This window comes from Zalophus californianus, chromosome 13 (assembly GCF_009762305.2).
Source record: "Zalophus californianus isolate mZalCal1 chromosome 13, mZalCal1.pri.v2, whole genome shotgun sequence".
NCBI lineage: Eukaryota > Metazoa > Chordata > Mammalia > Carnivora > Otariidae > Zalophus > Zalophus californianus.
In genome coordinates this window covers 41,007,382-41,022,748 of record NC_045607.1, presented here as the reverse complement: position 1 = coordinate 41,022,748, position 15,367 = coordinate 41,007,382, and the positions used below count along the sequence as shown (strand labels likewise).

Below are 15,367 nucleotides of genomic sequence, written 5' to 3'. Positions count from 1 at the left end.
GGATAGGGAGGAGAAAATTTTACCCAATTCTGTTGCTTTGAAATAGGTTTTGATATGAAAGAAACTTTGTGGAATTGTTTGATAAATGCATCTTCCTGGAGTATAGCTGGTATTTGTGGTAGTTGGTGTTCCAAGCATTTCTATCTCCTTGTTTTCTTGATTTAATTACTTCTTCAGATTGGCAGTGGTTCTGTCTGTTACTCAATAGTAGAACTTCATTACTTTCCTTATAAACATCAGTTGGGTTTTATAGAATCTGTTATTTTTTTTAATTTCTCTTGTGATTTTTGTACTTTTTGACTTACTTATTCAGGTCCTGCTCTTTCTCCTATCATTATTTTTCTGTTTTTCTCATGTAGCATTGCTTCAAACTCCCTAATTTTTTTCTAAAATGGTTTCTAATCATTTTACTCAAGCTTGGGTCTTATGCATAAAAAAGTTGGCAAGTTCCAATCTATTATGCTTTTAACCCAGGTAGAAGTAATAGGAGGATGCACTATATGGATAAAACAATAGAATTAACTTGTAATCAGTTTGTCTTTTTTTTTTAATTACCGTACAACAATCATTCTGAACAGTATCAGTGATAAAATATTCATCCTTAGTAGGGCACATGGCTTCCACTGCTCCCCCTCACTTGATATGCCAAACAGATAGTGTTTCTCTTTTCCAAATGTTGTCATGAATGACATCTTTGGAGAACTTTTTACTTATTAACCTTATTTTTTGAGAAATAATTTATATATGATAAAATACACAACACTTCAGTATTCAGCTTGATGTGTTCTGACAGTTGAATCCCTGAAACCACCATTCATCAAAATATAGAACGTACCCATTACCCAGAAATATTCCTCTAGTTTAATTCCAATCAATTTGAAGTGACCCCCCCAACCCCGCCAAGAAGCAACTCCTTTCTGGTTTTATCGCTATCAGTTACCTTTGCCTATTTTTGGACATCATTTAAATGGAATGGGCTGGCAAAATTTGCTCATGGTAACATTTTTAAGACTCGGTTTGTTGTTTTCTTATTTTTTTAGTGATTTTATACTTTCCTTCATGTAGTTCCAATACATTCAATGATACTTATTTCTAGTTAATATTTGGATTTTGGAGAATGTAATTTTTAAGGTTTTACTTTGCATATTGCATTTTTTCAGATAACTTAGTTCACTATTTTATTCATTATACTAATTTTTAATTAGTCCTTTTAGAATTTTTAAATTGCTAATTACATATCTTTTAGGTAATGCTATTTCTTTCCATATGTTTTACATTTTGTAGTTTCTTCCTACATGAGTCAGAATTTTTGAATAAAAATGTTGAAGTCCAAAGTCTTTATAAACAAATGAACCTTCATATAAAAAACATTAATAGTATCAGAGTAAATTATGACTGTAATCTATATCTGTTATACTAGAACTTCAGTTTAATTTTTTCCCATAGCACTTGTACAAAATGTATAAATCAAATTAAAAATGTAAACAACTCACACAAATCTAAGATATATTTTTGCTGTTCATTCCCACTCTTAGAAGATAAAAAGATTACATTCAAAGTCATCAAAGCCTAATCTACTTTTGTTAGTTCATTTACATTTAGATTAGTGTTTTAATGTTTGTTTTTGTTTTAATTGTGCCCCTTAACCTGTCCCTACATGGATAAAGAATGTCATATTAAAATCATTTATAATATATTGCTATTTTAAGCCCAGTATCAAAATTTTTAAGAGACATTTCCAGGATATTTATTAAATTATAGTTTAATCTCTTTTCTATACATTTGGACATGTAACTATATCACAGACGGCTGATATTAGTTATCAAACTCCTTAGAAAATTAGTTATCAAACCCCTTAGAAATCTTTGCCAGTAAACTACAAAGACTTGTATTTTTAAAAATTAACATTCTAAAGAAAGTGTTAAATATTGTTTATTTTTTAAACTGTATTTTTATTCCTTGTTTTGTTAATGTGGTGTATCACATTGATTGATTTATGAATGCAAAACCATCTTTGCATCCCCAGAATAAATCCTACTTGATCAGTGTGAGTGATCCTTTTAATGTATTGTTGTATGTGATTTGCTAATATTTTGTTGAGGGTTTTTGCATCTGGGTTTATCAGATTGGCCTATATTTCTCTCTCTCTCTCTCTCTCTCTCTCTTTTTGTAGGGTCTTCATGGAGAATTTGCTACCAGGGTAATGCTGGCCTCATCGAAGGTATTTGGAAGCTTTCTTTCCTCTTCTTTTTTTTGGAATAGTTTGAAGAGAATAAATATTAACTCTTGTTTAACTGTTTGGTAGAATTCATCTGTGAATCCAACTGGTCCTGGACTTTATTTTTTGGTAATTTTCTGATTACCAGTTCAATTTCATTACTAATAATTAGACTGTTCAGATTTTCTTCCTGATTCAGTTTTGAAAGAACGTATATTTCTAGGAATTTATCCACTCAGTACTGTCCCAATATGGGATACCATTAGTGTTTTCCCAAAAGAAAAAGAAAAATATGCTTCATATTTTCTTAGTAATATTAGGATTATTATCAGGATTTAAAGATTTCCATAAAAATGGAACAATAGGATGTCTGTAAGTATGTGTCCCTAGTTGTATATGTATGTCTTTTACTTTATTTTTCTAATTTTATGTTGTATACAAAACAGTGAAATTTAAGATGCTGTTTATTTCTTGCCTCAAATATTGTTAGTGGGTTATTCTCTATAAGGTAGTAGATGTGACAAAGCTTCATGGAAAGTATATTGACATTACACTCAGGTAACATATTGCCTGATTTCTAGCCCCCATCTAAAAATTGAAGTTCTTCAGAAAATAATATTTAGGATTAACTCCAGATCTAATTAACTAAAAATGACCAGCAAAAAAGTAAGATTTTGACCAAAGAAATTATGGAAAGCTTATGAACATGTTATAAGGTTTTCTTTAATATAGGATAATTAAAATATAGAAATATACAGAAATTGTATGAAATTTGATTGACTATAACATTTATTTTAAAAATATTCCTTCACTTTCAGGAGAAAAAGACAATCATGCAAAAATCAAAGAACTAGATGCAATATAAGGTACGTTAGACATTCTGTAGAGAGTAATCTGAAGATGCTGCTCATTCACTCCTCCTATTAAACTGAAGCTGTCTTTCTTTTTTTATTATTATGTTAATCACCATACAATATATCATTAGTCTTTGATGCAGTGTTCCATGATTCATTGTTTGCATATAACACCCAGTGCTCCATGCAGAACATGCCCTCTTTAATACCCATCACCAGGCTAACCCATCCCCCCACCCGCCTCCCCTCTAGAGCCCTCAGTTTGTTTTTCAGAGTCCATCGTCTCTCATGGTTCGTCTCCCCCTCCTATTCCCCCCCCTTCACTGATATGAGAAATTCTTAATCTCAGGAAACAAACTGAGGGTTGCTGGAGTGGTGGGGGGTGGGAAGGATGGGGTGGCTGGGTGATAGACATTGGGGAGGGTATGTGCTATGGTGAGCACTGTGAACTGTGCAAGACTGTTGAATCACAGATCTGTACCCCTGAAACAAATAATACATTATATTTTTAAAAAAGAGATGAAGCTGTCTTTCTTTACAATGGACTTAATAGTGTGAATGATGCTTCTGAAGAAAGTCAACATACAGAATTATTCAGAGAATATGAAAATACATTTCAAATGCTGGTGACTATTTTATTTTAGAAAGATTTTCTGCAGTTATTTTTAAAGATTTTTTTAATAACTTAGCCAACTAATATATGTTATTTTCAAGATAATCATATTTAACTGAATATTTATTTCCTGGAACATTCAAGCTAGATGCTAGATGAGGTTTTCCCAAAGTTGCCTAAGACACATAACTTTCAAATGTAAGCTAATTAGAAAATCTTTCCAAACTTTTTTCTCCTTTGTTCCTAGCCTGTCTGATAAAATGGGTCAGATGTGCAGAATTTAAAGATTTCAATAGGTTGTTGTCTATACACAGGTACCATAGCAAAAGGACCCACAATCTATTTTAAGTTAACTTTAAATATGGATAAAATGTACCTTGTATGGTAAAGATTTCTAAACTATCTTGCTTTATTCATCCCCTGTGACTTGTTCATTTCACAGCAATGACCACCCACTAAATCCGTAATTATCATTGCTGCATTAATGTAGACACTGGAGAAAATTATAACATTAAGCTGTCTTTGCAAGGGAAGAAAAATTGTTTCCATTCTTCTGCATTAGCTTTTTGGAGCAAAAAAGGGAAATTTACTGGTAGTTTGATGATTTAACTTTAAGTCCACTTAAGAAAGTTACAAAGGTAATAGTGAAATCATCTATTAGTCTGTGCCCAAATCACATGCATGTAATGTGCAAACTAACAGTGAGGTCCAAGATCCCTGTATGTATTTTGAAATACTGCCCACATTTCAATTAGGTATTAAAAAGTTCTATTTACTAAAGAAAAATAATAAAAGTTCTATTTACTACTCTGTTGGCCCAAATGTATATGGGGTTCTCAAAGGAAGTAAGTCTTCCATCTTTAGAAACTCAAGGCCATATTACAGAGGGCATGCTATGCGTATTTATTTATTTTTTAAAAATTTATTTATTTGTCAGAGAGGGAGAGAGAGCAGGAGCAGGGGTAGCTGCAGGCAGAGGGAGAAGCAGGCTCCCCACTGAGCAGGGAGCCTGATTGGGACTGGATCCCAGAACTCTGGGATCATGACCTGAGCTGAAGGCAGTTGCTTAACCAACTGAGCCACCCAGGCATCCTATGTATTTATTTTATTGTTCAAGGTTTTCTCTTTTAAAAAAAAAAATGTAATTGAGATATAATTGACATACAATATAGTGTAAGTTTAAGATGTATGTGTTGATTTGATACACATATATTGCAAAATGATTACTATCATAGTATTAACTATTAACTAACATAGTATTAACTGTTCATCATGTTACATAATTCCTGTGTGTGTGTGTGTGTGTGTGTGTGTGTGTGTGTTGTGTGTATGGATGCCAGGCATTTAAATAGGGAAGGTGTGGTTATAACCTAAGGAATGGATAAATTCCGTTCATCCATCAGGGGACACTTATGCTGTATTCATACCTTCCCTATTGAATAATATTATTGCAATGAACATAGAAGTATAGTTACCTCTATGAGACAATGATTCCATTAACTTTTGATATATAGAAAAAGGTAGGCTTGCTAGATCATATGTATAGTAGTTCTATTTTTTTTTTTTTAAGATTTTATTTGTTTATTTGACAGAGAGAGACACAGCGAGCGCAGGAACACAAGCAGGGGGAGTGGGAGAGGGAGAAGCAGGCTTCCCGCCAAGCAAGGAGCCCGATGCGGGGCTCCATCCCAGGACCCTGGGATCATGACATGAGCCGAAGGCAGACGCTTAATAACTGAGCCACCCAGGCGCCCTAGTTCTATTTTTAATTCAAGGAACCTCAATACTGTTTTCCATAATAGCTAAACTGATTTACTTTGCCACCAACAGGGCACAAGGGTTCTGTTTTCTTCACATTCTTATCAACAGGTACATTTTCTCTTTTCCATGATAGTCATTCCAACAGGTGTGAGGTGATATCTCATTGTGGTTTTGATTTTCTTTTCCCTGATGATTATTTATATTGAACACATTTTCATATATTTGTTGCCTTTTGTATGTCTTTGGAAAAAATGTCTATTTAGGTTCTTTGCCTATTTTTAATTGGATCATTTGTTTCATTTTGTTTTTTGCTATTGAGTTACATGAGTTGTTTATATATTTTGGATATTAACTCCTTATTAGGTATGATTTGCAAATATTTTCTCCCATTAAATAGGTTGCCATTTACTTTTGTTGGTGGTTTTTTTGCTGTGTAGAACCCTTTCATTTTGATGTAGCCCTAATTGTTTATTTTTTGCTTTGGTTGTTTGTGCTTTAGATATTGTATCAAAAAAATTATGGTCAGGACCAATGTCAAGGTTATTTTCTCCTATATTTTCTTCTAGGAGTTTTAGGTTTTCAGTTTCTATGTTAAAGCCTTTAATCCATTTTGAATTTATTTTTCTGTATAGGGGTCCAATTTCATTCTTCTGCATGTGGCTATGCACTTTTCCCAATCATTACTGAGCAGACTGTCCTTTCCCCATTGAGAATTCTTGGCTTCCTTGTCAAATATTAATTGACCATATATGTTGAGTTTATTTTTGGACTCTCAATTCTGTTCCATTGGTCTGTGTGTATATTTTTATGCCAGGACCATACTGTGTTGGTTACTGTAGATTTGTAGTATAGCTTGAAAATAATAAATGTGATGCCTCTAACTCTGTTCTTTCTTAGGATTGCTTTGGGTTTGGGATATTTTGTGTTTCCACACAAATTTTAGTTTTTTTTTTCATATTTCTGTGAAAAATGCCATTGGAGTTTTTAAAAGGATTGCATTGAATCTATAGTTATTTGGGTAGTATGGACATTTTTAACAATAGTCTTTTCATGCATGAGCACAGGATATCTTTCCATACAGTGTCTTCTTTGATTTGTTTCATGAGTCTTGTCGTCTTCATTGTAGAGACCTTTCATCTCCTTGGTTGAATTTATTTCTAAGTACTTTATTGTTTTTGATGCTGTTGTAAATGATAGTTTTATTTCTTTTTCAGATGTTTTGTTATTAGTGTATAGGACTGCAACTAAGGTCTGTTGATTTTTGTATCCTGTAACTTCACTGAATTTAGCTTATTTTGGCATTTTTTGTGGAGTCTTGAGGGTATTCTATATATAAGATCATCATATCTGCAAATGACAATTTTACTCTCCCCTTTCTATTTGTATTCGTTCTATTTCTTTTTCTTGCCTGATTGAGCTTAGACTTCTAGTACTGTGTTAAATAGGGTGATAGTGGACCCTTGTCTTTTTCCAGATCTTAAAGGAAAAGTTTTAACCTTTCACTGTTGAATGTAATATTGGCTGTGGGTTTGTCCTGTATGGCCTTTATTGTGTTGGAGTATGTTCCCCCTATACCCAACGTGTTGAGTGTTTTTTTTTTTTTTCATAAAAGGATATTGTATTTTGTCAAATGCCTTTTTGTGGTCATCTTTTGATAAAATCATAACTTTTACTTTACATTCTCTCAATGTGGTGCATTAATTGACTTGCATATGTTGAAACATCCTTGCATCTCAAGCATATATCCCCCTTGATCACAGTGCATTATTTTTTTAATGTGCTGTTGAATTTGGTAGCTTTTTTTTTTTTTTGATTTTTGAATTTATATTCATTAGGGATATTTGTAGTTTTCTTGTAGTGTCCTTATTTGGCTTTGGTGTCAGGGTAATTTTGGCCTTGTAAAAATGAGTTTGGAGGTGTTCTGTCATCTCCAGTTTTTTGGAAGAGTTTGAGAAGGGTGGATATTAATTGTTCTTTAAAGGTTTGGCAGAAGTCACCAGTGAAAAACCCATCTGGTCCTGGGTTTTTCTTTATTGGGAGGTTTGTGATAATTGATTCATTCTCTTTATTTCTTATTGGTGTGTTAAGATTATTTCTTCATGGTTCAGTCTTAGTAGGTTGTATGCTTCTAGAAATTTAATTTTTTCAAAATTACTCAATTCGTTGGGATTAATTGTTATTGTTTAATTATAGTAGTCTGTTATGGTCTTTTGTATTTCTGTGGTAACAATTATAATATCTCCTCATTTATGATTTTAATACTTTTTTTTTTTTAAGTTCAGCTAAAGGTTTGCCGATTCTGTTTATCTTTTCAAAACACCAGCTCGTTCTTTCTTAATCTTTTCTATTGTTTTTCTGGTCTCTATTTCATTTATTTCTGTTCTGATGTTTGTTATTTTCTTCCTTATACCAACTATAGGTTTAACTTTTCTTTTTCTAGTTCCTTGAGGTTTAAAGTTAAGCTGTTCATTTGTGATCTTCCTTTTTTCTTCGTGTAAGTATTTATTGCTGTGAAGTCCCTCTTGGAACTGCTTTTGCTTCATCTCATAAGTTTTGATATGTTGTGTCCCCATTTTTGTTTCAAGGTATTTTTAAAATTTCCCTTTGATTCCTTGTCTGAATCACTGGTTGTCAGGAGTATGTTAATTTCCATATCTTTGTGAATTTTCCAGGTTCCCTCCTGTTAGTGCTTTCTAGTTTAATGCCACTGTGGTTGGAAAAGATAAGTGGTATGATTTAAGTATATTTGTGAAGACCTGTTTTATGACCTTGTCATATGACCTATCCAGCAGATTGTCCTGTGTATATGTTAAAGAATGTTTATTATGCTGATGTTGGATGCAATGTTCTGTACTTACTGATTAAGTCTATTTGATCTAGAGTATGGTTCAAGTCCAAAATTATGGTGTTGATTTTCTCTCTCGGTGCCATATTCATTGACAAAAGTAGGGTATTAAAGTCCTTTAGTGTTATTGTACAGTTGTCTGTTTCTCCCTTCAGGTCTGTTAGTATTTGCTTAATGTATGTATGTGCTCCTATGTTGGGTGCATATACACTTAAAATTCAGTATTTTCCTGATAAACTGACCTGTTTATCACTATCTGACATTGCTTGTCTCCTGTTAATCTTGGCTTAAAGTCTATTTTTCTGATACAAGTATAGCTACCTCTGCTTTCTTTTGGTTTCCACTTTCATGGTGTATCTTTTTTCCATTTCTTCTTTTTGAGCTAACATGTGTCTTTAAAAGCTAAAGTGAGTCTGTTACAGGCAGCATGTAGTTGTTGTTGTTGTTGTTTTAATCTACCTAGCCACTGTGTCTTTCAGTTGGGGAATTCAATCCATTTACATTTAAAATAATTATTGATTGATAAGACTTACTGTTGCCACCATACTAATTGTTTTCTGGCTGTTTTGCAGTTCCCTTGTTACTTTCTTTCCTTCTTGATGGCTGCCTTTGTGATACTTTTCTGTAGTGGTATGTTTTGATTCCCTTCTCTTTATCTTTTGTGAATCTACTGTGAAGTTTTGCTTTGTGAGTACTATGACACTTATATAAAACACCAATATAATAGTATATTTTACACTGATGACAAATTAACTTTGTATATAAAAATTCTACCCTTTTATGTTATTGATGTCACAATTCATCTTTTTATATGATGTATCCCTTAACAAATTATTGTAGCTGTAGCTATATTTAGTACATTTGTCCTTTAAAATTTATACTAAAAAAGCTAACACACCACTATATTACAATATTAGAGTATTTTCAATCTGACTTACGCTTACCTCTACTAGTGTGTTGTATATTTTCATATTACTAACTAGCATCCATTTATTTTGGCTTGAAGAATTCCTTCCAGCATTTCTTATAAGGCAGGTTTAGTGCTGATACCTTCCTAGCAAACAAAAGCTGAGGAAGTTTATTATCTTGCCTTCATTAATGAAGGACAACTTTGCTGGGTAAAATATTATGCTTTGTTGGGGGAGGACAGAGGCTGGGTTCTTCTCACCATTTTGATGGAGATGGTATGCTACTGATCATCAAAAAACAATTTTTGAGTAAACAAATATTAATATTTAAACATTTTAATTTGCAGAGGAATTTCCTTTTAGTATAGCCTCAAATTGTAATTCTATAAAATTTGAATATGAATACATTATTTGAATTAATATGAATAAATTAACATTTAAATCTGCAATATCATAAAATACACTTTGGGTAGCTCAGCCTTTACCCAAACCAAATATTAACAGAACCTTTTTGTGATAATGTTTTATTTATAATCTAATATTTGGTCTCTGAGGTCAGAATTTAGTAAAAAAAAACTATGAAAACCTTAGACAATAACGAAAAACTGTAAAAACAAATGAAAAATTTAATATTTTATTTCACTATAAAAATATGTGAACTCAGGTCAATTTTCTCTCTGATGCAATGCTATAATTACACAACAGAGTTTCTTAAATAATAGTAACTAATAGGGAGCCTTTGGAGGGAAAAATTACTTAGGAAGAATATTGTCTAGAAATATCAAGCCTGATAAGCCAAAATAGGAATAGTGAGTCAGGCCTACATTTAGTCTGCATTTTTACAAAGAAAGAATAATTTTAAGACAATTATCTGGATAATTTATTATTTTTTTAACCTTCCTTTCATAAAAATGTGGGTTTGCTGCTTTATTTTCACTTGATAAATTGTGTAACCTACATGAACTACAGAATTGTTCTGTCTTCTAGAGTTTTTTTATTATTATAGACAGAGACTTAAATGATCAATTCTAGGGTTGGATTCTGGTTTCACTATAGGCAAAGAATAATGAAGTGTACTGATGAGGTTTGTAATATCTTAATGTGTTTATTCCTCCAATTATGCAATAAATATATATTAAATACCCATCATATGCAAGAGGCTGAGCAACATGATTTATTCTGCTGAAATAAATTAAATGCTTCATCCTAAACTTGGTTATAGTTATCTTGATGGGAATAGCTTTAATACCTTTGTTCTTCACAGGGAAAATTCAAGTCAAACAATATACAAAAGTATGGAAAGAAAAAATGAGAGACTGTAGAAATATAGAGATGTAAAACTTAAAATGTGGAGGTAGAATTCACCAAGGCTAGGCCAGTGCCTTCCAGTAGATCATGGAAACTCACTAGTTGTTCCTACTATTACAATATCCACAGGAGACTAAATTGTATCACTCCCATACTCTTCTTAAATGCTTACAGGACTTTGAGAAAAATTTCTAAATGCTTTGTTCCTCAGTCTCCTTCTACTTGGTTAAGTGGATATTGATAATGCCCTCATTTGAAGGTTAAATAAAGTTAACAAAAAAAAAAAAGTTCTCACCAGCCAAGTTCTTGGTGCAGATTAGGCATTATTAGGTGTTTATTCCTTTTGCTCTTGTAAGAATTGTGTGATGAAAAAAAATCTGTTGACGTGTTTGAGCTCAAGCTGATAGTACCTTTTGATTTGCCTCATTTGAATGTTCAAGTCCATCATCACCCTTTCTAGGAGTAGTTCTGGATTTTAAGGTCTAATTTTAGTAAAAGCCATATAAAGTTAAGAGCTGGGCAGGGGAAAACAAACAAACAAACTAGTTGTGTTTACATTATCCTTGCCATTTTACCAGGTGAGGAAAAGGGTTTAAGCAATTTGACTAACATCACTAGTGTCAGAAACAGAATTTAAACCTAGCCCTTCTGATTGTAAATTCCTGTCCTTCACACTAAAAAATGTCATCATTTTCATTAGTGTAACCACTGTCTAAAGTAGGACATTTGGGTGCTTCTATTCTAACTCTTTCATGTGTTAACAACACTTCCTGCACCGTGTCAGAACAAGCACGATCAAGGTACTAGTCATGCTGACCATTTTGTTGACTACACTTCACCAAAGAGAAATGACTTTCACAGCAAGAGAGACTTAACTGAGAGAGAAAATTTTACTTCTGTAGCACTTTAAATCACATTTGAGTGTCATTTTTCAAGATAGGGAAAAGAAGCAATAGATACAAAGGTGTTTTTGTGACTACATATCATTGAAAGCATTAATTGACTTTATCTGTTTATAGGGCAGACATCTTCTAATAGAACAGAATGGTCCTTCAAAATTTATGAAAAAGTTGCCCAGAGATAAAGGACCGAAATTATCACCAGTAAAGCCGTTCTATTTTTTTTCTGAATAGCTCTGTTTAATGTTGAAAAAATTAACTGTCTTAATGGGATTGATTGCAGTTAAACTCCTAGATTAAGTGGGACATATTTTTTAAACATCTTTGTTGTACTTAAAATGCACAGACACAGTTCTCTTTGTCCACTCCCTTACATCCTTCCTCCCAGCTTCCAGACATCATTGTTAACTCTGCTCTTCAGCCAACTGATCCAAGTTCTATAATATGCTCCAAACTCAGAAGACAGTAAGGCTAGTAAAAGTACTTGGATTCTTCTTCAGAGCTTTATATTTCTTTGCCTTTTAGAGTGTTAGAGAGAGAGAGATTATTGAGTTTTTTTCTTCCAGAGGAAGTATGTAGCTTTTAGAGAAAAATACCTACCAAAGAACGAAACCACCACCAACAAAAATTATTGAATAGTAATATGGATATGTACATCAAATAAAACAGTGTTGATTAGTTGTATTACAGGGCTTATAAATAATGAGAGTCAAAAGTTGTTCACCTCATTGGCTGTATGTAGCTATATGATCTATGCACCTTATCCCCTAAAAATTCTTGTGTAGCTTGCTCATAGGAAGATTTCCTTTTTCTGATAGATTGAGTGCAGCCTCTTCATTAATATGTATGATGTGTTCACCACTCTTCTCTTATTTAATGTCAAGAGCCAAGGAAAAGAATTCCTCCCTGTAGTCTCAGTAAAATGCCTCAGGCATGTTTACCATTTGGTTCTTTTCTATTACCAATTCCCATAAGTTTAGATTTTAGCTTTGCAATCATACATCATGTTCTGATACCTCTTCATAAGACCATATGGATGATTGCCATTTCTGTCTCTTGTGCTCTATTCTTTCAGTGCTGAGATTCTGCCTTGTGCCTTTGTTTTATGCTTTTAGATTCAGAAATTTATGCCTGGATCTCAACTAAGCCCTTGTCTACAACTGATCTTGGACTGTTGCCCTTTCCAGGCCTGAAATTTGGTTGGTCTTTGTTTATTTCCACGGTATGTATGCATAAGCCTGGGTTATAGAATGAATACCAGACTGAAACAAATACATAGATTGAGATTGGATATTGACTCTTGTAGAAACAAAAACTTAGTTCCCTTATTTTGGTTGAGGATCTAGAGCTGTTCACACTTTAATAGTTCAGAGAAATAAGGACAAATACACAAAGTGGACACAGGAGGCAGCTCTTGTTCGATCTCTTGGAAGTGTGGTAACAGTAGACTTTCCATTATTCTAAAAGCACAATAGCTAGAGTAGAGTGACTAGAGGGATACCTTCCTTGACCCATTTTTAAGACTGCTGGCCAACTATAACTGCCACCATTGCAATCCATCATGTCACTGAAAGTAGACTGCATAATGGCTATAACTTAATTTGTACAAAAGTCTAAGCACTCTGGGCCTTGTAATAGAATGCACCTCTCTGCTCTTACCATACATTTAGTTTAGATACAGTCTATTTATAGGAAATGTTGAAATATATGGTTCATTTTGGATTAGCTACTCATGTGATCTATACTTTTTCAAGTTAGAATAACATATACTTGGCCTGCTGAAAGGCCATGTTTCCTAAATTGCAGTTTAATATTTAAAATGTAGTCTTTATCCAAGAGCACTTTAACGTGCATCCACACAAAGCTCATTAGTGTATTAGCCATAACATGTTATTCAGGAAGCTGTTGGTGATATTCCTCAGTTTCATCTTCATGATGAAATTTTCTTCCACAAAAGAAAATTATTTTGGAGACTAATGTCACAGTTATCTTGGTTTTTCACTTAAAATCATGAGTTATATTCTTTCTCTCTCTCTTTTTTTTTTTTTTCAAATCTACACCTTTACTTAATTTCATTAAATTTAAATCCTTGAGGGGTACAGCATCACACAGATTCTGTGGCCAATGGCTTTAGCAGGATGGTTGCTTCGGAATTTGGCAGGAACCATGCCACTGTTCCCATGAGCACGAGTTACTTTTCCCCGGATTACTCTGGTTTTGTTTGGTTTGCCACCAGGAGTCACTTTGTTGTTCTTTGCTTTGTACACATAAGCACATCTCTTGCCTAAATAGAATTCCGTTTCATCTTGAGCATAAACACCTTCGATTTTAAGAAGAGCTGTGTGCTCCCTCTGGTTCCGGAGACCTCGCTTATAGCCAGCAAAAATGGCCTTGGACCACAGCCTTCCAGACATGATTTGGCGTTATAGGAGTCCTGCTCCCAGCAGGCCTCCAGAGACTACAAGATGGCAGAAAAAGAAAGGCCAGTTATGTTCTTTCTAATATTAACATGAATGACCCCATCTTCCTATGTTTGTTGCTGAAAGGAAGTTAAGCACAAAATTTGAAACCTAAATCAGTAAGCATGATACTTCAAATGTTATTTAAAATGGAGTATGGTAAAAAGATGAGGAAAGATAAACAAAAAGGGGGGCAAGAAGAAAGAAAAGAAAGGGTATCTATTTGGCTTTACCTTTGGACTGCTAATACTTCTGATGTTAATTCCTCAAAATCAACTCTGAAAATACTTCTAGTCCAGTATTGTTCTTCTGAATGGAAGTTATTAATTTGCCTTCTTGTATTTAATTTACACACAAAATACTTATAAACGCCAACTAGAAATAAGCATTCAAAATTCAAAGCAATTTTTACATTAAAATTGGTGAATAATGATTGGATTGGACGAATACAAGATAGTCACCAATTAGATTTCTCTCTTTCACAACAACTACAAAGTGATTTATGTAGCATTTCCTTTTACTAGCAATGGATTATCTGATAAAGAAATAAAACAATCCCAGGCGACTGGGTGGCTCAGTCCATTAAGCGTCTACCTTCAGCTCAGGTCATGATCCCAATGAGCCCTGCACTGGGCTCCCCACTCAGTGGGGTGTCTGATACTCCCTCTCCCTCTGCCCCTCTCCCCAACTCGTGCTCGCTCTCTCAAATAAATAAATAAATAAATTAAAAAAAATAAAACAATCCATTTGTACCATCAAAAATAAAACACTTAGGTAAATTTAACCAATGAGTTTAACATTTAAGAAAATGTAATCTCTATGATGAAAACAAGATACTGATGAAAGAAACTGAAGAACAAATAAATGTAAAGATACCTGTATTCATTGATCAGAAAAATTAATATTAAAATGTCCATGTAACACCAAGCCCCTTACAGATTCAGTGCAATCCCTATTGAGATGCCAATGACAATTTTTAAGAGAAATAGAAAAAACAATTCTAAAATGTGTCTGAAGCCATGAAGGACCTGAAATAGTAAACACAATCCTGAGAACAAAACTGGCAGCATTACACTTCCTGATATTTAACTATATTATAGAGCTAGAGTAATCAAAACAGGATGGTACTGTCCTGAAAACAGACACAGACCAATGAAAGAAAATTAAAAGCCCATAAATAAACTCATGTATATACATCAACTCATATTTGACAATGGGAGCCAAGAATACTCAACAGGAAAAGATGGTCTCTTCAATAAATGATGCCAGGAAAATGAGGTATTCATATGCAAAAGAATGAAACTAGACCCCTATCCTAAAGCATTTATAAAAATTAATTCCAAATGGATTAAAGATTTAAATGTAAGGCTTGAAATCATAAAACTCCTATAAGTAAACATAAGGAAAAAGCTGTTTTCCAGCTTTATTGAGATATAATTGACACATAAAATTGTGTAAGTTTAAGTTTGTGTACATCATGTTGAGTTCATACGTTTATAAAT

At 33.3% G+C, this 15,367-nt stretch overlaps 1 long non-coding RNA gene across 2 annotated transcripts in view; it reads left to right on the top strand.

Annotated features, from left to right (window-relative positions):
* Positions 1-15,367, top strand: part of LOC113934749 — a 48,948-nt gene that overhangs the window by 22,826 nt on the left and 10,755 nt on the right. For both annotated transcript variants that reach the window (XR_003523784.2, XR_004819541.1), the window contains exons 2-3: positions 2,174-2,221; positions 3,037-3,084. This is a non-coding gene — a long non-coding RNA (uncharacterized LOC113934749). The remainder of the gene's footprint in view (positions 1-2,173; positions 2,222-3,036; positions 3,085-15,367) is intronic.